A 10,013-nucleotide genomic window follows, 5' to 3' on the forward strand; every position below is an offset into this window, starting at 1 on the left:
TTGGATGTATGCAGGTCCAACATCGCCAGGACAGTCTTTAATAATTCCTCTTACCAGATTCTTACAGTTTTTAGCTTTACAATGTCCATTCGTTGTCGCATAATTTCTACCATTTTCGGTTATTCGTCCTCTTTTAAAGACAAACGCACATTTCAGATGATGTTGTTTAAAAAAAGCGAGTGATACTTTATTCGTCCACACCCTTGGCTTGAATCCAATATACTTACGACCTTTATAAACCAAAGGTTCAAGATTTTTAATTTCATTCCAAAGTTCTCTAGAAATTTCAACAGTAAACGGTTCCTGCTCATGAACATCATCCTCTTCAGAATCTAAACCTGACATACCACTAACAGCATCATCAGCACTATTTTCATCCTCACTGGTATTATGTGAAATGTCAGAGATTTTATGATTTTTATCTAATTTATTAGATATTTTAGTAGAGTTAGGGTCTGAAATACCACATTGTTTTCGAGCTTCAGTTAAAATATTCCTTCTATCTTCTCGGATATTAGTTCTAACACTACCAAGAGACCATTTTCCCTTGAGTTCAGAATCTTTCTGAATTTGCTTCCAGACGTCTGAATTCCACGGTGGTAGTCCATTTACAAAGTGAGAAATGTGTTTTTTTAATACCTCAACTGATACGGCTGATGTTGGTGGCATGGTTTTCGAAATATTTCTGTAAAAAAAAAGAAACAGAATATGTAATAAGTAAAATTATAAGATAAAAAGAATTGAAAGTAATAATAGTTAACCATTCAAACTAAGTGTTGTTTGTTAGTACTTACACTACAATGAGTTTAAAATAATATATACGATAATGTAAAATACAAAATGTAAAAATCAAACGCAATCCATATTAATCATTTAAATTCAGTTTTATTTACGCAAAATTGCATAAATTTAAGTCATCGAGGGCGATGACGACTCTAAGGGTAGAGGTGTAACGATTGATACATATTAATTGCGATTTAACTGCTAATTTAGGATTTGTTTTTTTTTATCATTGAAACAGTAGACAAAGCCACACCCAAAATCTTTGCGTTGAGATCTTCTCAGGTACCTATGTAAGTGCATGCACGATGAGTAAGAAAACAAAGATCGACCGATATGACAATATACCTTTCTCTCTTTCTCTCCATCGAAAGGGCAGAGCCTATGCTCTGTTACGATGTTGGCATCGTACGCCTCCGGTTGTCATCGGGACAGAGCTGTCACATGACTAGTGCGACAGTTCTGTCTATAAAAGAGCGCGTTAACGTGCGACCGGTGCTTTTTCGTAATTAGCTTTGAGTAGACAAGTAGTTCATGTTCACTGCTAATTGTCGTGTAGTAAATGACCTGTTCGCTGATCGTCATTACTGCTTATTAATTTGTTCTTAACTCATATTTGTTGGTAACTCGTCTAGTGTCCGCAGTAATTAGTTCAATAAATTATCCAGTATTTATTACATCATATTTGTTTGGAATAAATAATAGCTCATATCTGTTGCTATACCGAAGACGGTTATTTGAATAAATTAGTAGAAAGCCCTGTACCGTTAAGTACAGTAACGATATTGGTAACCAGTGTGTGTGTGCGACGTGGCATATTAGTTTATTATTAGTTCAATAAATAATTAAACTAATAACTGAAACCAGTGTTGAGTGAATTCACCTGTGCTTTCCCCAAGTCCACATTAGACAATTAAGGGTCTCCTCAGCCAATACATTGGGTATCAGTATCACGGTCCAAGGAGACGATTTCCAAGGATCAACCAACGCCAGTCCAAGGACATCCAGGACAACTTCCACCTCCGAACTCAATCTTAGGCTAAGTACTAGTATTAGTTTAGAATTGTAAGGCCAGTTCGGGTTGATTAATTTATTGCTAAGGTATTCATTAAATTAATTCTAAGAAGTCAGAGTTTCATTAAGAGCTAGCGGGGCAAACTTTGACCCACTAACTGCACCCTTCCACCACTAAGTACAGGATAACGTACCCCAGCGTTGCAGCTCAAACCCAACTACGTCATGTAGCCGTATACTCATCTTGCATCCACACTAACCTGCGTACACCTATTCACAATACAATTATAAGAGAGTATGTACGTGTGTGTACGGGCGTAGTACCCGAAAGTATGTATAGCTGCGACTCAGCGGGACACCTGCACGTGTGCACCGGACCTCTAATTAACTCAACAGTCACAAAAATTTTACGACCATCTAATTTACATATTTCGAAATCACTGCATACGTTCCCATGCTATGACGAAACGGATCTACGCACTTAGCCATTTGTTTTTCTATTAGAGCACTTACTCATCCGTTGTTGTAGACAAAAACGATATCACCCGATGTCCATATATGGACTTTCCTAAATTTTTAGAAAGCTATTTCCGGAACCGTGTACTTACTCATCATGTTGTTGTCCAAATTAATGAGATGGACCTAACGATTGCATCAGAAACCTATGACTTTCCCATCAAAACTAGAGTATATAAACTGCCGAAAACCTAACGAAGGCAGTCAATCGCTAATCAGAATTAAACTCTGCCGGATCTCGAGTCGATCAAAAGTAATCGCTCCGAAGCTCTACAGATTTTAACAAAAGCGCCGATTAGTTCTAACGGCTTAAGTCCGATTAGTACCGCGAATCAGAGGTAAAATTTTAATAGTTGTCCACGTGACGGTCCACCGCCTAGGCAATCGGGCTCCTTAGACAAATACCTAAATGTTAAAACTCGCAAAAATCACGGCCGATTCGACTCACCCAAATCAGGATCATCGGTCTCGTAACGGTCTATAGCCTAGGAAACCGAACTCCTAGATCGTAATCCTAAAATCAAATTTCAATATCCGCGTTCGTATTCGGTAGATAGGGGAGTGTATCCGCTTGGCACCCCAGTAGCTCCGAGTCCGAATAGTGTAGTTAATTCCGCTGAGGTAAAATCACGACGCCACTGTGCAGTGTTCGGGCGAATTAAATAAAAACAATTTCGCGATCATAAAATTCAAATCGGTAAATTGTGAGAGAGTGTGATCAGCGCAAATTTGTAAACCACCTCCACCTGAGTGGTAAGTCAAAATATATATATACATATTGTTAAACCTATAATATACCCAATGTAAACCATATTATGATTTTATATCAGAATATACAGATTCTTTTCTTTTTTTTATCAAAAACATCTTTCTCGTATTTATACCTCTCACTCTAACATTCATAAGTTAACGGGTACGGTAAGAGACAGACGTAAAGGAACAGGGACTTCTCGAGGGCCCATATTCACCTACCTGCTTCCCTCTCGCTTAAAAATCCCTGACCTACCCTAAAGCCACGCAGGTCAACGATCGGGATTGTCTATCGTACTTCCACTCGGTACGAAATAGACTTATTTAGTATACAGAAATCTCGCCAAACATTAAACATACTCACACTAGCCACGTGACGGTCCTATTAGGCTCCTTGGTCGAGTAATAGAATAAATATTTTGGGTAGTTTTACTAAATAATTAATTGAATATAACCCTTCGCCCGTCGCCTTCACTCTCTCCGATCGTGACACTGTCATGGACGTCCAATATGGACAGGGCAGGAATTTTTTGCGTGAGAAAAAAATTTATTCTGTGCACAAAAAATTACTGTAGCTGTCTTATGAGTCTCAGCTGAAGTAGTGAAACATGACGGCATAAGCAGACGTCCTTCATCCACTATCGTTTTTTTAGCTTTTTTTCGGTTATTCGATTAAAAAATGTATAATAACACAGTAATTAGTAATTATTTATTAATAAAAGTATCGAATGAACTTTTAAAATTTAGTAACTATAATTTAAAAATATTTTTAATTCTTAAGTATTTGTGAACAATAGTGTGCAATATCATCAAATCCGTCAATCTGTTCGTTTTTAATATGAATTTCAAAATTAAGTGAAGAATACTCCTTGAATAAATTTTCTAATATTTCATTTCGCATTTCATTTCTTTTTAATGTGAAATTATCGTCCGGTTCTCCATGAAGTAACATTTCTAAAATGTTTTGTCGGGCATATGCTTGTACATCAGCATTTTGAAAGTGTACATTGAGCTTATTACACACTACGTATGCCCAAACACATACATATACTTCACAACTTACACCATCCTCCTGTTGTGGTAGATCGGTTGGTGTGTAAAATGTCCACAAATTTAAGTCATAGTTTGTTTTGGACAATTCAGCGATTGCCTGAAAAAGCGGTACTACACGTTCAAAAATCGATTTTACTTCATCGTTTGAACTACTATTCGATTTAGTATTTCTGTGGTCAACTCTTCTCATGGAATCTAAGTACATCATGATTTTGCGAGGGAAATCTACAGTTAATAACGTCCAGTGCGTACTGAAACGAACGTTCAAGGGCAACAGCCAGCAGTTATAATCTAAGAGGTTTTTTTTCTGTATCCAACTTGAAAATCCTTTTCTAATTTTACCGTCTAATAAATTTTGAGTGAGCAGAGTTTCCAAAAGAATAATTTTTCTACCCTATGATACAACATTGTCAACTTGCATTGCCAAAAATACGTTGATGATGTTGTCGTCTAACCAATCATGATTCCTTAAAGTTTTCAAGTTTATGTGGTTAAGTGGAAAGCCTTTAACTTCCTTTGTAATTTTTATATTAGATGCTTTGACGTTACTTTTCTTTTTAAAAATAAGACATTCACCCGGTTTCATAACGTTAGTTTTTTCTGGAATTGACTCTTCAACTTTTTCACTTTCCACTTCAGTATTAACTTTTTCATGGTCAACTTCAATTTTTAAGTTCCTGCCACCTTCAATTTTTAATTCTCTGTCAACTTCACAATCAATTTTACTGTCAACTTCAATTTTAACTCCTTTCCTTTCTGAGAAATTCATCTTTGATAAATTTTGGCTGAATATGGTATAAATTTTTTTTTGTTTCTTTTTTTTGGGGCTTTTCTATTTAACCAAAATTCATGGGCTTTCAAGCCCTGGCGTCGTTGAAATGACGCAGTATTTTTAAACTTGGATTTTTTATTTAATCGCTTAACCGGCTTCTTACGGGGAATGGATTTTTATTCTCTTTCCGTTTTTAATGAGAGAGTTCTTTCTTTTATCCTTGATTCCAAAAGTTCAGCTTGTCGTTGAATGAATCACGAAGGTGGCATATTTTTTTCATTTTCATTTAAATTACATTTGATAATTTTATGCCAATTTTCTACTGAACTAGTACAATCTCTTAGTATTCCAAATATTTTTACAACTTCGGCAGACCAGACGGGATAGTAGGGAAACCATTCTTTTATAATATATTGAACAATTTCAGGAAATAATGCTGTTCCCGATGTAAAAAGATTTTGTCTAATCATATATGATTATATATGTTCATATATATGATCATATATGATTATATATAATCATATATGAAGTTATATATAATCATGCATGATATAATTATATATGGCCCCATACATAATTAGATCTGATCATACCTAGCTGTTATAAGCCCATATGTAAGTCTATATATGATCAGATCTGATTATATATAAGTCTATATATAATTAGATCTGATCAGATCTGATTATATATGAGTCTATATATAGTTAGATCTGATCATACCTGGCTGTTATGACCCCATATATAATCATATACAAGTCTATATATGATCAGATCTGATCAGACATGGCTAATATAAATTCATGTATAGTCGTGCATAAGTTCACATATGATTGGATCTGATCAGACATGACTGATATAAACTTATATGTAGTTATATATGTCTATGTATTATTAAATCTGATCAGACTTTATTGATATGAAACCTATAAATATTTAATTATGTATATAGTTCCAATAAATACATATATATATTTTAAATAATATGACAATTTTTTAATATCAAAGTTATTAAATTTTTATTCTGTCAACTATCAATCAAACTTAAATCCCCAATACTTAAAAAATGTCCAAAGGTTTCGGCAGCAATTTAAAAGTATAAAGTATCAATTTAATTATTTGAGTTAAGTAATACCACAAACTTTTCTTAATTATAAGTGTAGAACAGACTATAGGATCAGACTACAATCCATCGATAACCAAAGTTAAACATCATCGGCATGGGACATTAATTGGACGGGTGACCTCGTAGTAAAATAGTAGTCAACGGATGACAACTTTTTTTTTTTTATTATTTATCTAATTTTAACTGAAATTTATATTGATAAAGACAATAAATCCTAATTAAATTACTTAATTAATAATTTACAGATATTCTGAATGAGATTCTAAAAATGACTATATTCGTTCATGCATGGTTATATATGATCATATCTGTTCATATATAAACAGATCAAGTTATGTATGATCAGACCTGACCAATTTTTGGATCTGATCATATATAGACAATTATGCATGATCATATATGATTAGACAAAATCTTTTTTCATCGGGTTCCTGTTTGAAAATTTTCTTTGTAGAGATCTACAAGTTTTTCAAAAATCTTGACTGCTTCTTGGTAGTATAAAGAATCCTTTTTCCGTGAATCGTATTGGAAACCTTCATATATTGGTGTTCCACTGTAATCAGGATCATTAAATGAAGTTTCACAGTTATCTCCAATAAAAATATTTTTGTTACATAAAACTTGTTTCAGCTTAATCAATTTTTGTGCACTTTGTGGGATCGCGAAAATTTTCACAAAAATTTCAAATATTTCCCAACATTTTTTCTTATTATCACTGTGCATTAGAGCCAAACTGATACTTTATGCGAGCTTACGGATATCGTTACAGTTTTTTACAATTTTAACTTTTTTAAAATGTCCCTTCATATATCTGGACGCCGTTTTTATCATGTGCGATGAAAAGAGATAAATAACTGTGAACTTATTCACTCTTTCTACACCACGAAAAATACAATTCACGTAGTCAATTATTGACATACCGTTAAATGCATAACATACTGATTGCATTCATGTTGAACTGAAGTCAATCTCAATTTTATCTATGATAGGTCTTCTAGATGTTAAAAACTGCAATGTATAATGAAGCTGGGTTAAGAAATATGTCACGAAAGGAACGGACTGTACAGTTGATATCAACTCTGCTACCGGAAAGGGCTGAAGTGGTTCTTTTGTACCTGGTAATATTAAAGTATAATAATATAGGTCGCATCCATGTCATCGGGTAGTTTTATTATAGAGCCAGTAGAATCAAGATAGCAAAATACTTGACCTTTTGGTATAGTCAACAGTATCTGCAGTTGTTTTTCTGTATACAAATGAACAGTATATGGCATACGAAAATATACATTAATGAAATTATCAAATTTAACACCCTGAAATTGTTCTCGGTACTTTTCTTGCAACAACGCAGTATACTCATAAACATTTTCTGATAAAACTTCTTGCTTTTTATTTTTTGGAGTACCTTAAGGCTTGAAACATCGTTTAAATTTCCTTGACTTAAAATATTTTCGTCGGCTGCACTTAGCATTTTCATTCTTTTTTTCAGAGTTGAGCCCTTACCGATTTCTTTACCAAGAGCTTCCCTCTTTTCTCCAGATATATGTCTTCGATGACCTTCAATATTTTCTGGATCGTGATAAATATCTTTGGCACGAAAAACCCTAACTACACGATTTCGATGGGGAAATATAGTGTTATCTTCACAAATGAATTTCAATTTTGTGCAGGAACTCATTTTGCATTTGGCATCAGCAATAAAAAATGTCCTTCTTGCTCCTTCGTAATTGCATTTGTGCCAGTTAATTTTTAATACACACAAAGGAAAATTAATTTTAAATATATTACAAAAATCTTCACTCCATCCTTCCTTCAATCGTAATTCATTTTTATAATATTTTTCCCAAAACGTAGCCTCCAACGCAAATGATTTTTCATCTTCTATTAACTTCTTAAGTTCTTTTTGTTTCTCTTTGTTTTTAGCCTGATCGCATGTAGATTTTGAATCACTTATTGACGGAGAATTCTCACCATTACGTTTGATTCCACTATTTCTGGATTTTCGATCCTCTTCTTCACTGTCATTGCTATCAGAAGCCGATGAAAAATCTTCAGAGCTAATTTCACTACTATCATTATTATTATTATTTTTATTTTTATTATTATTATTATTATCAACATGAGAAGAATTATCAAACGTACGACCTTCAGCAGATGATAGATTTGAATCATGCGGTGATAATGAATCTTCAAACTCACAATTTAAGCAATCATCAGATAGGGAAGTTTCTTCTTTACATTCATCAGAGTCAATAGGAGTTTCAAAATCTATTTTATCATTATTATTATTATTTACAGTAGTGTGTTCTTCTTTACATTCATCGAAGTCAATAGGAGTTTCAAAATCTACTTCATCATTATTATTATTTACAGTAGTTTGCTCTGATTCGCAAATAGTTATGTTATTTTCACAATCATCTTCATTTATATCACTATTTAGCATGCACTTGACAAAAGGATCTATAATAATATAAAAATTAAAAAATTGAGTGTATAATAAATTATAATTTCGTAGAAAGCAAAATTGAAAGAGTGTATAATAAATTATAATTTCGTAGAGAGCAAAACGAATAAAAAAAATTTTGCCCTCACTTTTCACTAAGAAAAATATCTATAAGATTATTAGCGATAAATAGTTCCATTTTTATAATTAACAGAAATAGATTTTCTGAGAATAACTTCAATAAAATAATTATCTACTTTCATAGACAATAATTACAAGAACTTCAGTCAGATAAATGAAGTAGTGTAAGATGATATTAGGCACGAGGATTCTACTGATTTGGTTCAATAACAAAAAACCCTATTTAATTTACCATTCCTAGCATTATCAGAAAAGTAAAAATCATCATAACTTAAGAAGTCAGTTTGTAAATTAAAAAAAGATCGGTTTATTCAGAAAATTCTCTATCTTTTATGGAGATTCTTTTTATTCTGACTTATCATAGTAACTCAAAAATGCATGCATATGTAAAAACGAAATTTATTCAAATGACAATTCGTCATAAATTAAAAATCCAAAGTAATTAATAATGTAGAACGATTTTTTTCTAACGAAAAAAATTAACTAACAAAAAGATATTTCTCTTTAAAAATGATAGATTATACACTGTAAAAAATCGGGAGTAAATCCGTAGCAATTATGGATTTTATTTCAATCCGAATACACTCATTGACTCGGAGATCCGGAGTTTAAAAAAAAAATTACTCCGCATGAGGAGTGAATAGAGATTTTTTTATGAGCGGAGTGATTTCGAAACGACGCGGATTTCATTTCAATCCGCTGTTATATCCTGGCTGTCAAGCAGGGCCCGTTCTCAGCTCACTAGATTATTTTACCGACCTATAGTCTATTCCCAAAATAAGGCACCCTAATTACCAACAATTCGAGTACCTTAAGTAGATAATTATAATAACGTAAGAATATTATATATCATAAGAATTACTCCATCATTTAAACTGTATAAAATAAGAATATATTTAACATACGTGTATTTTACAAATCAATAATCAAATAATAAACTATCACCGGATGTACTTAATCCCACGTATGAGAACATTTTTCATAATAATCTTCAAGTATATTCAACTAGAGATAATTTAATCATTTTAAAGCACAGCTGTATAAACTATTAGTAATAATTTGTAACAAACTCAGATGATATGAAAATGGACTTTGACTTTCAAATAAATAACTTTTCTCAGATATTACATCAGCCGAGGATTAAATCCCTTCTCGCGCTCGACGCATGGGTCTCATGCCCAATCGCCTCGCGCTGATAAGCAATGACGAGTTCAATGACCACTGAGTGTGAACTCTGATCAACAACTCAACCCCGCTTAATAACTCTCAATCCCACTATTTTTGGTGATTAGAGTACCTTATAAAAACCCTCGCTCTCAGAGCAGGATTATCATTGCACACTTACATTACACTTTTAGACTTAGACTCATATGCACTTAGACTCTGAACACCAGATCTTTGATATCAGAGCTTATTAAACT

This window comes from Microplitis mediator, chromosome 8 (assembly GCF_029852145.1).
Source record: "Microplitis mediator isolate UGA2020A chromosome 8, iyMicMedi2.1, whole genome shotgun sequence".
Lineage (NCBI taxonomy): Eukaryota > Metazoa > Arthropoda > Insecta > Hymenoptera > Braconidae > Microplitis > Microplitis mediator.